Consider the following 15,313-nt stretch of genomic DNA (forward strand, 5'->3'; position numbering starts at 1 on the left):
TAAGATCTTTGAAGGAGTTTAGTGCTTTGCTCACTTACATATACCCAATATTTAGCACTCAAATACTAAATAATTAAAACTAGAAAAGATAAATAATAACAATAAAACTCCAAGCAAATGGATTTTTGGAAAAAAAGCCTCACATATAAAGTGGCATTAATATTCATTAATATTAAAGCAATCTGGTCATAACAAGGATCATAAAACTGATCATTTCCTTTGGCCCAGTAGGTCTACATTTGAGACTATATCCTAAGAATATAACTTGAAATTTTTATTTATTTAAAATATCCTTATATTAATAATTTGTGAAGGTTGGAAAAATGGGAAACAACCCCTGCTTTCATTCTCCTTCTCCAGCCTACATTTGAGACTATATCCTAAGAATATAACTTGAAATTTTTATTTATTTAAAATATCCATATATTAATAATTTGTGAAGGTTGGAAAAATGGGAAACAACCCCTGCTTTCATTCTCCTTCTCCAGCCTAGATAAGCCAAACTGTAAGTTGTTTCTTTGGCAGAACGCAAGCAGAAAAGCATTATTAGAGAAAAACCACTAAGTTGGGCAAAATATAATCAGCATGACTTTAAGTTCACCAGTCTCAGATGGGCAATCATTATTTCCCTGAAATGCTGTTGTTTTTCTGATGAAGCTGTTCTTCTCTCTACAGATGCTATTTTAATAGTCACCATTCTCCTTGGACCAAAGAAGCCACCATCTACAAGGCCATTTAAGTCAGAAAACATGAGAGCTATTCATGGGAACGCCTCCTCCTTATCTATTACATCACCAAGTCCTATTGTTTCAACCTCAGGAAATATCTCTTGAACTCATCACCTCTCTTCTATCTTCACTGCCACCACAATCAGAACCAAGAATATTCTCTCAATTAGTTGCTCCATTTTCATTCTTGCTTTACTCCTATCCATTCACCACACAGCAGAGTGACCTATTTTTTAATGTATCAAACTAATTCATACACATAATAGATCCATATAGCAATTCATAAAGGCAAAGTTGTATACTCCCTCCACCCCTTTCCAACTGCAGTCCCCCCAAGTAAGCAATCACACACAAAATTTTGACGTGTTCGTATTCTCCCATTCTTTTTTCTGTGCTATACATAAACATTGATTGATTCTTTTTTATTTCTAAAAAAATGGGTAACATTATACACAATATATCATGTTATAATTTACTTATTTATTCTTTACCTAATAACATGTCATGGACATTCTTTCAGGTCAATATATAGTTCTTTCCCTTTCTCTTTTTCATATAGCTATGTATTATTCCAGAGAATGGAAGTACAAAAATCAAGTTAATAACTTCCTCAGTGATGAACATTCAGTAGCATGTTCTTCTAAAAATGTAAATGAGATCATGCCTCTTTCTTCAAAGGCTTTCCTTTTCCCATGGAAGAAGATCCACATTTCCTACCATGGCCTGCAAGGCTCTGGAATGATATGGCCCTTGCCTCTATTTAATCCACCTTACACCCCACCTCCACTTGCTTACCATAACTCACACTAACATTCTAGTAAGGTTTTTTCCACCTCATTCATAATCCCTGCATATTTTCTACTCTTAACCTGTAAAGATCTTCCCTGACTATCCTCCTCTTGCTCACCAATCTAAATTAGGTTCCCCTCAAAATAATTCCATTTGCAGCAACAAGGATGCAACTAGAGATTATCATACTAAGTAAGTCAGAAAGACAGGGACAAATACCATATGATATCACTTATATGTGAATCCAGAATACGGCACAAATGAACCTATCTACAGGGCAGAGATAGACTCACAGACATGGAGATTGGACTTGTGGTTGTTGCGGGGTAGGGAGAGGGATGGACTGGGAGTTTGGGGTTGGGAGAGGCAAACTATAAAAAAAGAAAAAAGAAAACAAATTAGGTTCCCCTCTTAAACAGTCTCATAACATCTTGTAAACACCTTCACAGTACTCATCACCAGTTATAATAATCTATAAGAAATTATATGTATATACTTTATTTATTTATTTAAAATTTATTTATTTATGGTTGCATTGGGTCTTCGTTGCTGCGTGCGGGCTTCCTCTAGTTGCGGGAGCTACTCTTCGTTGCGGTGCGTGGGCTTCTCACTGTGGTGGCTTCTCCTGTTGTGGAGCTCGGGCTGTAGGTGCACGGGCTTCAATAGTTATGGCTCGCGGGCTCTAGAGCGCAGGATCAGTAGTTGTGGCACACGGGCTTAGTTGCTCCACGGCATGTGGGATCTTCCCGGACCAGGGCTTGAACCCATGTCCCCTGCATTGGCAGGCGGATTCTTAACCACTGCGCCACCAGGGAAGGCTCACTTGTATTTATTTAAATGTCTGATGATTTCATCTCTGCCTCCTCCACGAGGCACCCTGCTCTATGAGGACAGAGACAGTGTTTTGCTGTACCACCATCACCTAGCACAATACTCAAAGGTAAAAAACATTTATGGAGTGAATAAATGATATGTCCTACACCGAGGAAACATTAGGCAGCTAGAATTGCATATTAATTAACCTTTTAAATGATATGTGTTACATGGATGTCTATGAAATTACACATACAACATACACACATATATATATGAAAAATTTGTAAAACAGTGTAAAAGGAGCATTGGCCTGGGAGGATAGTGGCTCTGTCACTAATTAGGTGGTGACCTAGGAAATGTCACTTCCTTACTGTTAGTCTCCAGGAATAAATGACTGTCAGTACGTATGGGATTGTCCCCTAGTGTTGGATACTCTGGGAGGTACTACTGACCTTTAGAGGGTAGGGGCCAGGTAAGCTAGACTTTCTGCAAAACAGGGCACTGTTCCTTACATGAAAAATTATTTTGTGTCCCTCATGACTTTTAAAGAGGGCTCTTTTTTTAAAATTAAATTTATTTATTTTTGGCTGCGTTGGGTCTTCATTGCTGTGTGCGGGCTTCCTCTAGTTGCAGTGAGTGGGGGCTACTCTCTGTTGCGGTGCGCGGGCTTCTCACTGGAGTGGCTTCTCTTGTTGCGGAGCACGGGCTCTAGGTGTAGGGGCTTCAGTAGTTGTGGCACGTGGGCTCAGTAGTTGTGGTTCACGGGCTTAGTTGCTCTGGCATGTGGGATATTCCCAGACCAGGGCTCAAACCCGTGTCCCCTGCATTGGCAGGCAGATTCTTAACCACTGCGCCACCAGGGAAGCCCATCCCTCATGACTTTTAAATGCCCCCAGTGCAGGTGAGAAACCTGTATATATGATCCGTGCCTAAAACCTGACCTATTTTGCATATGAACACAAAGCTGTTTTAAATTATTACAGAACTCTAAAAGTGAGTGTTTTAGGAATGCATCTACACTGGACACTGAGGACAGATTAGTGTTGTCACCAGAGGTGGTCAATCAGCATACTTGTGTCAGTTGGTATTTGGAGCTTTCACATTCATGGGGATTTATAAGTGCCAGCAAATGAAGATTTGATTATATTTTCTATAATTGTCATGTCTGAGCATTTATATATTGAAATACAAAACATTGTACTATAAATTACTTTTATATCATATATAGGACATTATTTTGATTTAAAACAAGATCATGTATGTAGATGAAATTCATAAATTATCCATGAATTTCATTTTAGGCTAATACAAGAGATATTGTAAAGATACTGTTCTTAAAAAAAGGTGTGTAGGATAAGATGATGGATTAGATGATGATTAAGATCCTTTCCAGTCTTAATGTGGTGGTTCTTATCTTTAATAATGGTAAGGATTCTGTTTATTTTGTTCTTTTCGTTACTTGGTTTACATTTCACTGTAAAATTGGTAATATAAAAAACACACATTAAAATAATACATGTCTCCTATACTGAATGTTTAAATAGTTACCTAAAGGTGGTGAATCCAAATGATTTCCCAAGTTTCCTTGCTAGGTAATAATCTCATGATTCTACAATTTCAAATTTTTGGTGAATTGTGAGTTTATTACATATTTTAAGTTTTCACCAAATAATTGACTCTAGGCTTGATAGTAAAGCACAAAGAACTAATGTATTGCTAAAAAATGAAATGAAAGCTTCTCACTATGAGATTAAGTTCACAGATTTTATACTGAAACCTTCCCCCATTCTCCTTCTGTTTAGAATTTTTCATCAGTTACAATATACTATGCATTTCAATCATATGTTTTATAAATTGCCTCATCTCCCTTTTCTGTCACCCTAACACACACACTAGAATAGACACAGGAATTCCTAGAATAGGAACAGGGAATTTTGTCTATTTTGCTCACCGTCTCCTCCCCATGTATAGAACAGTGCCGGGCACACAGGAGGAGCTCAATGAGTATTTGTTGTATGAATGGGTGAAGAATACACACAATAAGCAAAAACGACTGCGTCGAGCGCCACTTCCACCAGAATTCTAGGAGGCATGTGGGAGGGACCAGTAAATTGACTGATTTTTTTGTGTATGTGTGTGACTGATTTTTGAAATTGAGGATTCCTCGGCGCTCGTAGAAATTGCGAACGCGTTCTTATATTCGTTGGGATGTATTGATGTGTGTAGGGTTTGTGAACTCCGCGCGCAGAGCTGTGCAAGCTGGAAATCGAACTAACAATTTGCAAAGTCCGCATACTGTTCTCAAATTTATATCATTAGAAACACATTTTTGTAAACGCGTGGGTATTCCCTTCTCTTGTACTTCTGTAAAGGACAATTTAGGATATCTCTTCACTGGAGATTAATGGTGAGGACTGGATCAAGGGTGGTGACTCCAAAACGCGCAAACAGTGGCAACGAGTTAACACTTTTCGCAAACAAACGCCAATTCAGTATCCAATTCCCACTCTAGATCAAATCCCGCGCTCCTCCTACCTCCAACCTGACTGTACCCCGCCCTCTTTAATACCCATGGTGGGCAGAGCAGAGAACGGTCTCGGTTCCCCCAAAATTGGTTACGCCCGCCCCGAGTTTTGGTCTCCCATATTTGAGCAAACACCGAGGAAACGGAACCACTAACGAAGGCCGCCGACCAAATGACAGCGGAGCAGCACACGCGGGTCAAGAAGGAAGCAAAACACGAAGAAAGGCAATAGTGTAACAGGCACGTGAGGTGGGCGATCCCATCCGCCCTCGGAGTGAGAACATCAACTCCCGGCTTGCCTCTGGGCTGTTACCCTCCGAGGACTACAACTCCCAGGATGCTGCGGGAGCAGTACCCCCGCCGCTCCTCCCGCCCCTCCCCCGCCCCTCCCTGTCGGATCGGCGTGCGCCTGCGCACCGGAGGCCGGAGGAGTCTTACCCTAATGTAAGATGGTGGCCCGTCTGGCTGTGGAACCCACCGAAAGCTGAGAGTCTCTCTCTCAGCCGTAAAGGTCGGACTCGCTGAAGCAATCAGGCCCGTTTCTGAAGAGTTTTTTCCCCGACACTCGTTCAGTGGTCTCTTGTGAGGACGCGGCAACGCGTGGAATCGGATAAGGGAAAAGCGAGGCAAGGCAGGCGGGTGAGTCTGTGCGGGGCTGGGCTTAGGGGAAACCCGGGGCTTACCGGCTACGAGAGAGCGGAGGCTTCGCTGGGACTGTGCAGGCCGCACCCCCCTTTCTCCCCACCCCCCGCCTCATCTTCAGCCTCCTTCTCGGTCTTCCTCCTCCTCCTCCTCTTCCTCTCCCCTCTACGCCACAGCAGTTACCGCCGGGAAAAGGGAGCGGGGCAGAAGGCTGCGCGGCGGCGAGCCTCGACTGCTTCAAAAATCTCTTCAATTGGGCAGCCGAGGCGGCTGCTCGTCTTCAGTGCTCTCCCCTACGTTTTTGTAGGGGCAGGAATCTTAGGTCTCAGGACTCCCTGTTTTCCCAACCCCCTTGCCCCTCTCTGACGTCCTTCTCCAGTGGCTCCCGTCTCCCAAGACCGAAGCCATCACTTCCACTCTGACCCGTGGTGCTCATTAATCCCACTGCTCGTTGCCCACTCGGTCCTGCCGCTTGTTTTTTGCTCCGCTGCTACCACTGTGGAGTTAGCCTTTGCTCCCCCCGGTGCTTGCCATTAGTCCCCAGGCTATCTGCTACCCTAGAGCTTCTTCCGATTTGCAGTCTTTCCTTTAACCACATCTGTCATTTTAAAGCTGCCCCTTAAGTATCTAGATTATGCTGCTGCTCGTTCTGACCCACCTGTTTCACAGCGTTCTTGGGTATTGTCCGTTCCTTCCCTCTTTCCTATACAGATTCTTTCAGCATACACTTCCAGAAAAAAAGGGATGCCCCGTGTTGGCCCCTGAAAAGTCAAGGAAGTTGGGAAGTGAATGAAGTGAGGTAGGATACTGTTAAACATTTTGAGTGAAGCTCGTTTATTCAGGCTACTCCGGAGAGGAGCGTCTTCGTTTTGCTTTCAATGATCTATTTGTGGATTATTCGCTCTGTTGGGACGTGGTTTTTTTTTTTTTTTTTTTTTTTTCCATTTTGGACCGGTTTCTCCATGCTACCAAGCCGCCTTCTGAATTGAGTCTCCCCAGGATACTTAATGTGGGCTCTGATTATACCAACAAATATTAGCCTGGGCATTTAAAAATAAGATAAATCTGGCACACAACCAAATTCATCTGTGAGCTCCACAAGCAAATATAAGTGGTGTTCTGATTATAAGCAGGTTATATGTGGGTTACAGATTCCTTCCAAATTGAGAATTGATTATTGACTCAGTTTTATTGATGTTCAGCTTAATTGATGACATTTTATTTATAGTTTGAGTGGAAATTTCCTCTCCAGCTAATATCTGACTTGATATTTTTGGATTTGGGAAGTTCTTTCTTTTAACATATCTAGAATGGTAGGTATCTGAATAAATTGTCTTCTCTTGAAAACCATTAGGTCTATAAGCAAAGGAGAAATCGATTTTTTTTTTTCCAAAACTAAATCTCATTTTTTCCATAGAAAAGAAGGGGGCTGGGAAAGAAATGACAAAGCTGTGCACATAAATGCATTTGGTAACACTCAGTGTCATTATTATTTACATTAAAAAGCAGAAAACTAGAAGCCGGTGGTGGCTTATGATGTCTGTTTTGTGAAGAAGGAGCTTTTGCTATAATCAGACTACTGTGAAGTAAAGAATTACCAGAAAAACAAACAGGATTACATAGATCAGATACATACATCTCAAATTTAAACGTAAATAAGACATTGTGTTCTTAAGATGTATGTAAAAATATTAAGTCATAGTAGCAATCTCATGCAGCAGTATACCTCTTATTTGCAAAAGTAATAATACGTCAAGTGTAAATATAAATACATATAGTTGTCCATTAAATCACTTTTGGATGTTGCTGCATAATTGTGATTTTTTTACAGATTTTATCTGTAATACTTGATGGAATCTTACATTTGACATTATATTTGCTTGATTGTGATAAATGGTCTGTTTCATCAAATGTAAACCGAGGTTAGGAAAGCTGTTTATAAAACTTCATTTTTCCTTTCAGCCACTTAAGCCACAATTTGGGGAAACTAAATAAATCCCGACTTTTCTGAGAATTGGAAGCAATTTATATAGCAAACCTTGTCCTAAGTTATGACCTGAGGTTTTTTTTAAAAAAAAGTATTACTTACTTTTAGTTTATCAGTAGGAATATATTTAATACAATTGATCTTCAACTCTAAGCAAAAAATATATTTCATTTTTCTTTGTAATACACTGGTGGAGAAGCTTTCCACTTTGAACAAGCCTAACACACGGGTTTAGAAACCCTTGGCAGTCATACTTGGCTGAATTGTAAGCAGTGTGTTCTAGGAGAGGACTGTTTGTCTGGCAGAAGAGGGTAAATTATTTTAATACATCTTTTCTTTTGTAAAGATATTTTGCTTCAATAAAAGCATTCTCAAGTAATTTTCTCCACTCTATAGTTTTTTTCCTGCCATCATCAAATTCTTAGCACTGTGAAGTCAAAATGAATTTACTTTGGAATCTTTAACACATCTGAAGAAGATATCTAAAGTTCTTTGATATTTTGATAGGAAATACAGAGCTGAGAGTTCAAAGTATTTTTGTATGGTTTAACTTTTTTTTATTTTTATAAATTTATTTATTTATCCTTGGCTGTGTTGGGTCTTCGTTGCTGCACGCGGGCTTTCTCTAGTTGCCGTGAGTGGGGGCTACTCTTAGTTGCGGTGCGCGGACTTCTCATCGCAATGGCTTCTCTTGTTGCCGAGCACGGGGTCTAGGCGCACGGGCTTCAGTAGTTGTGGCTCGCGGGCCTAGAGCGCAGGCTCAGTAGTTGCGGCTCACGGGCTTTGTTGCTCCGCGGCATGTGGGATCTTCCCGGACCAGGGCTCGAAACATATCCCCTGCATTGGCAGGCAGATTCTTAATCAGTGCGCCACCAGGGAAGCCCGTGTGATTTAACTTCTTAAATGTAACATTTTGAGTATTGTAGCTTCATAATTTCGTGGGGTTCTTTTTTTGGGATAGTTTGGAATACTTTCTGCCAGTTTCAGTAGTTGAATTCTTCAACTGAATAGATTATTTCTACAGAAGGGTTTTTGAACATGAGTTACTTGAGGTTGACTTGTTATGAAATTTGTTTTCACAAAGTTCCATAGACAAATCTTTAATTTTATTAGGATGAGACAGTTATAATCAAATGGCAAAATACAGAAAAATTGTTTTGTAATGCCCTTCAACTTCAGTCTGATTGGAGCACTAGCGATAACTTGCAGTTTATTACTTTGTAAAAGAAAGAGGGCATTGCTTAAGGATGAACTCCTTGCATTAGGGGAGTTTTATTTTTAAAATGATGTTATATGTATCAATATAATGAAAAAATATCTTCTCAGTTTAAGCAGTATGATTTTAGAAATCTTCCCTTTCTCTCCTTCGCTACTCGTGCTTTAAGGTTAAGCTACACTCTTCATTAGAAAAAAGTTTCTTTTTTTTTTTGGTGCCTGTAGATAGCACTTGATTGAATCTATTTCAACTCAATGTTATTATTATTTTTTAAAATTTTTTTAAAAGTTATTTATTTGTTTGTTTATTTATTTATTTAGGCTGCATTGGGTCTCCGTTGCTGCATGCAGGCTTTCTCTAGTTGAGGCAAGCGGGGGCTACTCTTCATTGCGGAGCGCGGGCCTCTCATTGCCGTGGCTTCTCTTGTCGTGAAGCACGAGCTCCAGGCACATGGGCTTCAGTAGTTGTGGCTCGCAGGCTCTAGAGCGCAGGCTCAGTAGCTGTGGTGCACAGGCTTAGTTGTTCCCCAGCATATGGGATCTTGCCGGACCAGGGCTCGAACCCGTGTACCCTGCATTGGCAGGCGGATTCTTAACCACTGTGCCACTAGGGAAGCCCAGTGTTATTATTTTTATAGACCATTCAAATGAAATAGAAAGTTTTAGTTTATGAAAACTTAAACCTCTGCTGAAAATTCAGCTAGCTTTCTGTCATTAAGTATAGTACTGTCTTGACTTTTTGTGAAGGAAGTTACATTCATCTGTTAGTTCTAAAGAAAAACAGTAGGGAAATAGGTTATAGAGATTTTTAGTGCTCTAGAAATAGTATAACTAGAATGTACTACATACTTTTCTCAAAGGATTTCTTAATCTAAGTGGAACTTGTAAATGGTTTTCATCCCACTGGAATAGCATGTATTGGATAAAACTTGTTAACACATTTTGAGATTTAAAATATTTTGTGTTACCTCAGAGATATTAGGAAAAATCTGCAAATGCCCATGCTTATATAAAATGTGGCAATACCACTGATATTTTAAAGAGAGTAATATTTTTTTCTCAAAAGTTGAGAGTACACAAATTATAAAGATGGCATAATTTACTCACTTATTTAGTGATGCAATGAAAAGATAGTGGGACTGTTAATCCTATATTTAGTGGTTTTCTGAAAAAACTTTTTTCAGAATTGTTTTTAATCTGATATTTATGTGGCCTTCTTTATTAGAAAAGATTGTGTAGTAAATGTCAACTTTTTCACGTGTAGTAATATTAACCCAATGGGTTTTGTCACATTTCTTTTTTGTAGCATGATTCTTTTATTTGTTAATCAGAAAGTAGTTTATAGAAGAGAAAATTTCAACACTATTTTGGCCCCTTAGATTAGCCTTACCGTAACAGTTTTTCTTTTACTAGAAGAGAGAAATTACATGCTACTAAAAAGAAGATGATTACTTTCACTTGCTAGGAAAATGAAACTTTAAAGATAGGGCAAGTACAAAGCAATTTGAGTATGAGTTTATTTTTCTCCTAAGGAGTTTATTTGTGAGGATGGTTTCATTCTTTCTAAACTCTGTTTATACAAGAGAGTTGTCCTGTTTTAAACTTTAATTGCATTGGGTGATGGGCAGATGATGTATTGCTATTGGGATAAAGCTTGCTATTTGTATACATCGGATATCTGTTCGCAATCAAATATGTTATTTAGTTATGGTATCTAAAACCTCCCCTCTTGAGTATTTAGAGAAAATATGGAGAAGGGGAAATCAGAATAATCAGATTGGTTTGTATATATGCCTAAAACCAGTTTTGGGGGAAAAAAAGTCAAGGCAAAGAAGCAGTGTAATTAGAGCATTTAATTAAAGAAGCATTTAAAGATAGATGTTTGTATCACTGCTTTTGGAAGGAATTTGTGAACGATGATGTAGGGAAATAATGGTTGAATTTTGAAGAGTAGTTATAGACTGAAATATCAAAGGGGTGGAGCTATATGTTGTCATCAAGCCAAATATCTGCAATTTCTTAAGCATATTTTTCAGGTCTCAGAATAAAGAGGAAGTGCTAATTTTCCTGATTATTTAAGAACCTACTAATTCAATCCCTGTTAAGGGCAATTGGTGTCTTCAGATAGTGAATTTCTTGAAATAACATTGGCTGATTCGGGTTATTGAACATTGATTTTAGCAACTTTTTTTCTTTTTATTTTCTGCCTTTCATATTATGCTTTTTTTTTTTTTTTAAACAGTGTTTTGTGATTTTCAGCTATTGTTTGGGTGGACCCTTTTGTGAATGCTGTAATTGAATGAAAACTTGAAATATAAGCAGTATTGCTTTTTTTTTTTTTAGCATCTTTATTGGAGTATAATTGCTTTACAATGGTGTGTTAGTTTCTGCTTTATAACAAAGTGAATCAGTTATACATGTACATATGTTCCCGTATCTCCTCCCTCTTGCGTCTCCCTCCCTCCCACCCTCCCTATCCCACCCCTCTAGGTGGTCACAAACCACCTAGCTGATCTCCCTGTGCTATGCGGCTGCTTCCCACTAGCTATCTATTTTACGTTTGGTAGTGTATATATGTCCATGCCATTCTCTCACTTTGTCACAGCTTACCCTTCCCCCTCCCCATATCCTCAAGTTCATGCTCTAGTAGGTCTGTCTTTATTCCTGTCTTACCCCTAGGTACTTCATGACCTTTTTTTTTTCTTCCATATATATGTGTTAGCATACGGTATTTGTTTTTCTCTTTCTGACTTTCTTCACTCTGTATGACAGACTCTAGGTCCATCCACCTCACTACAAATAACTCAATTTCGTTTCTTTCTATGGCTGAGTAATATTCCATTGTATATATGTGCCACATCTTCTTTATCCATTCATCTGTTGATGGACACTTAGGTTGCTTCCGTGTCCTGGCTATTGTAAATAGAGCTGCAATGAACATTTTGGTACATGACTCTTTTTGAATTATGGTTTTCTCAGGTTATATGCCCAGTAGTGGGATTGCTGGGTCATATGGTAGTTCTATTTTTAGTTTTTTAAGGAACCTCCATACTGTTCTCCATAGTGACTGTGTCAATTTACATTCCCACCAGCAGTGCAAGAGTGTTCCCTTTTCTCCACACCCTCTCCAGCATTTATTGTTTCTAGATTTTTTGATGATGGCCATTCAGACTGGTGTGAGGTGATATCTCATTGTAGTTTTGATTTGCATTTCTCCAATGATTAATGATGTTGAGCATTCTTTCATGTGTTGGCAATCTGTATATCTTCTTTGGAGAAATGTCTGTTTAGGTCTTATGCCCAGTTTTGGATTGGGTTGTTTGTTTTTTTGTTATTGAGCTGCATGAGCTGCTTGTAAATTTTGGAGATTAATCCTTTGTCAGTTGCTTCATTTGCAAATATTTTCTCCCATTCTGAGGGTTGTCTTTTGGTCTTGTTTATGGTTTCCTTTGCTGTGCAAAAAGCTTTGAAGTTTCATTAGGTCCCACTTGTTTATTTTTGTTTTTATGTCCATTACTCTAGGAGGTGGGTCAAAAAGGATCTTGCTGTGATATATGTCATAGAGTGTTCTGCCTATGTTTTCCTCTAAGAGTTTGATAGTGTCTGACCTTACATTTAGGTCTTTAATCCATTTTGAGTTTATTTTTGTGTATGGTGTTAGGGAGTGTTCTAATTTCAGCAGTATTGCTTTTGGTAGTAAGATTAATTTTTCTTTTGATGGAGATCCCCTCCATTTCGATTAGATTTTTTCCTTTAATTTTAAAATTAATTCTCAGTTGAGAATTAGCTCTTACAAGTTTCCTGTCAAATTAGATCTTTCCAGAATTCTTTTTCATACTTTAAATGGGGACTTAGGTATTTGTTGGGTAAAGAAAAGTGTTATGGTATGCCTTGGTTTTGTCATTTAAAGTGAAGTAAAGACATTATTAGTGTTAAAAAAATTGACTTATTAACATGAAAAATTTTAAACAAAAGTAGACACAGATCTCTATGTGTGTGTCACATCAAAGATCATCAACTCATAGTCAGTCTGGGTTTACCTGTGCCCCCACTTAGTTTACCTATGCCCCCACTTAGTTTACCTATGCACCCACTTAGTGTACTCTTTGACCTGGATTATTTTGAAGCAAATTCTCGTCATCACAATTATTTCATTTGTACTAGAACTCTTTTTGACATATAATATCCTTGATTTTTAAAAAAATCAGGATTATTCAATCAATTTTTCAAATAGTCTTTAAGTACTTATTATAGACCTACTTCTTGGGAAATGACCCAGCCTCTTCTAAGAGTTTATTATCTTGTTGGGTATACTTTCATAATAATATAACTAGCACTATCCAAAGCATTATACAACTAACGCTTTGATACATGGGTCTGAGTCCATTATGTTAGTATAGGGTTATCTAGGAGTAGGGCTTCCTTGAGAAAGTGGGACTTGAATAAAGAATATGTACTGTCTGCATAGGCAGATCATCTTCAGAAGGAGAACATTCCATACGTTCCATGTGGGGCTTGGAAGCAGGAGCAAACACTTGGTGGGAACCAGCATGATGTGAGAGAGGTGTAAGGAGTCTGATCTCAGTAGAATAAGGTGTTAATTTCTGAGAATGGTGTCAGAGAAATTAGTATGCTAGAGTAGGGCTAGATTATGAGGTGTATTCAGTGTCAGGTTGAATCTGATCAGCTACGGTAAGGAGCCAGTAGTTGGTTGGGGGCAGGAGATGACATGATGAAAGTACTGTTTAGAAAAAGATTCCTTCTTCAGTAGTGTGCAGCATATTTTGGGGTTGACAGTTGAATGTGAAAAATTAATGAGTAGGCCATGAGTAGAGATGTTGGTGTGGATATTCTACACGATTTGGCACCTAATTGATTCCATCTTCTCTTCAGTCCTTATATCCAGAAATGACAACAAGGTTTTGGAGAATAGAGGACTGAAGAAATGTCTATTTGTCTTTGATAGTAAACTGCAATTTGTTATCCAAGCCCAGCTTTTGAAAAGGAAGTGATGCATGATTACTCAAATAACAATCTCAAGAAAATTCAGCAGAAAATAGCTACTAGTGTTTTCAAATAATTTTAGATATGTATTCACTGGGAGTTTGGAAAATAAAGAAAATCTTTATTACATGATAATGAGATGGAACATATTTCATTTGTAAAAGGGAAATTGATGCCTCATCTGCTTCTTATGTGTGTAAGAGTTCAGAAGAAGTATTAGGAAATGTATATTTGAACAGCTTGTAACCAGTATATATTACTGGATAGCTTTAAAGTTTAATAATGACCTGATTAATGCAGAAGGAATGGCATAAAATTCTGATGAATAGGGCACTAATATTGTCAGCCCCAACCTCCTTTAAGGATGGATAAGGATAGGTCAGCAGGCCAAAGAAGAATATAGGGACATTATTAAGTGAAAGTTTATTCTTTGATTTATTTTGATATACTTTGTTTTGCAAAGGTATTATTGAAAACAGATCTGGTTACACAAAAGCCATATTTATTTTATTTGAAAATGTTTTTTAAGTTCTCAGACCCTTGAAGTTATTCTTTTCTTTGTTTTGGTTTGTTCACTCTTCATTAAACCAACTTTCTTCATCTATTGTGTATTTCTGGATAGCATGCTTGCTTTGTTTTGTGAAGGATAATTTCATTTGTTATCTTAAAGCAGCAGGGGAAAAGTAGATTTCTTGTTTCTGGCTTTGTAAATAGTAGATGAATAATACTGTATTGCCATTGTTCTCTTCCTGCTTCCCTCAGTATCACATGTATTCCCTTTCTACAATATTTAGCATGTGGATCTCAAGAATTCTTATAGTTGAGTCTGAAAACATCTCAAGCTTAGGTGCTTACAGCTTCAAAGTTTAATTTACCTTAATTTACCAATCATTTTCTTTCCTATTATTATAAAAGGTATAACCTACAATAATGCCATGGACCTTTCGGGTACTTGGGAAATATTAATACGGATAAAGATAATGATGCAATATAGTGCATTGTTGGGAAATATGTGTTTTTCATGGATGTTCCCTCCATCCTAAACCTCCTTAATCCTGGTGATGTGACAGAACTATTTTTCACATTTTTTTCCTTCTTTATTTAGTGGGTTATGCGTACTATCTAATATGGTCACTGGAATAGAAAGCTTTTGCCTTCTGCTTGGGTATGTTTTAACAGAGCCTTTAATATTTTAATTGTGGATTTAAGATTGAATTGCTATCGCCTTTGTGCAGGAGAATCTTGAGGAGGATTATGCTTCTTTCTCATTACCACCCAGTGTATGTGGGAAGGAAGTAAATATCAAATATGCAGTATAGGAGAACCTTAGTATTTGAGAATATTTTCAGTGGTAGCTGCCAATCCATTCTTTTCCCCAAGAACTTTTAATTTAATGCCTTGAGTGTGGAGCCGCTTAAAAGTGTCACAGTGGGTGGTGGAGGGGAGAGGAGAAAATGGTTCCATGCTCCAAAAATCTCTCCCAGATTTTAACAACTTGAATTAATCTCAAATTATTAGTATTTTGCATAGTTTTATTCATGAAATTCTTGGGAGGGAGCCCTTTTGTGTGAGTGGCTTTGGGGTGTCTTGGGTAGCTGGGAGGGCAGG

At 38.3% G+C, this 15,313-nt stretch overlaps 1 protein-coding gene across 6 annotated transcripts in view; it reads left to right on the forward strand.

Moving 5' to 3' along the window:
• Positions 1 to 5,315: 5,315 nt before the first annotated feature.
• The window catches only part of CNOT4 (CCR4-NOT transcription complex subunit 4), a 141,507-nt gene continuing 131,509 nt past the window's right edge, over positions 5,316 to 15,313 (forward strand). For all 6 annotated transcript variants that reach the window (XM_082662466.1, XM_082662468.1, XM_082662467.1 and 3 more), the window contains exon 1: positions 5,316 to 5,496. The gene's annotated coding sequence lies outside the window, so the exon portion shown is untranslated. The remainder of the gene's footprint in view (positions 5,497 to 15,313) is intronic.

This window comes from Grampus griseus (assembly GCF_964374135.1).
Source record: "Grampus griseus genome assembly, chromosome: 9".
NCBI lineage: Eukaryota > Metazoa > Chordata > Mammalia > Artiodactyla > Delphinidae > Grampus > Grampus griseus.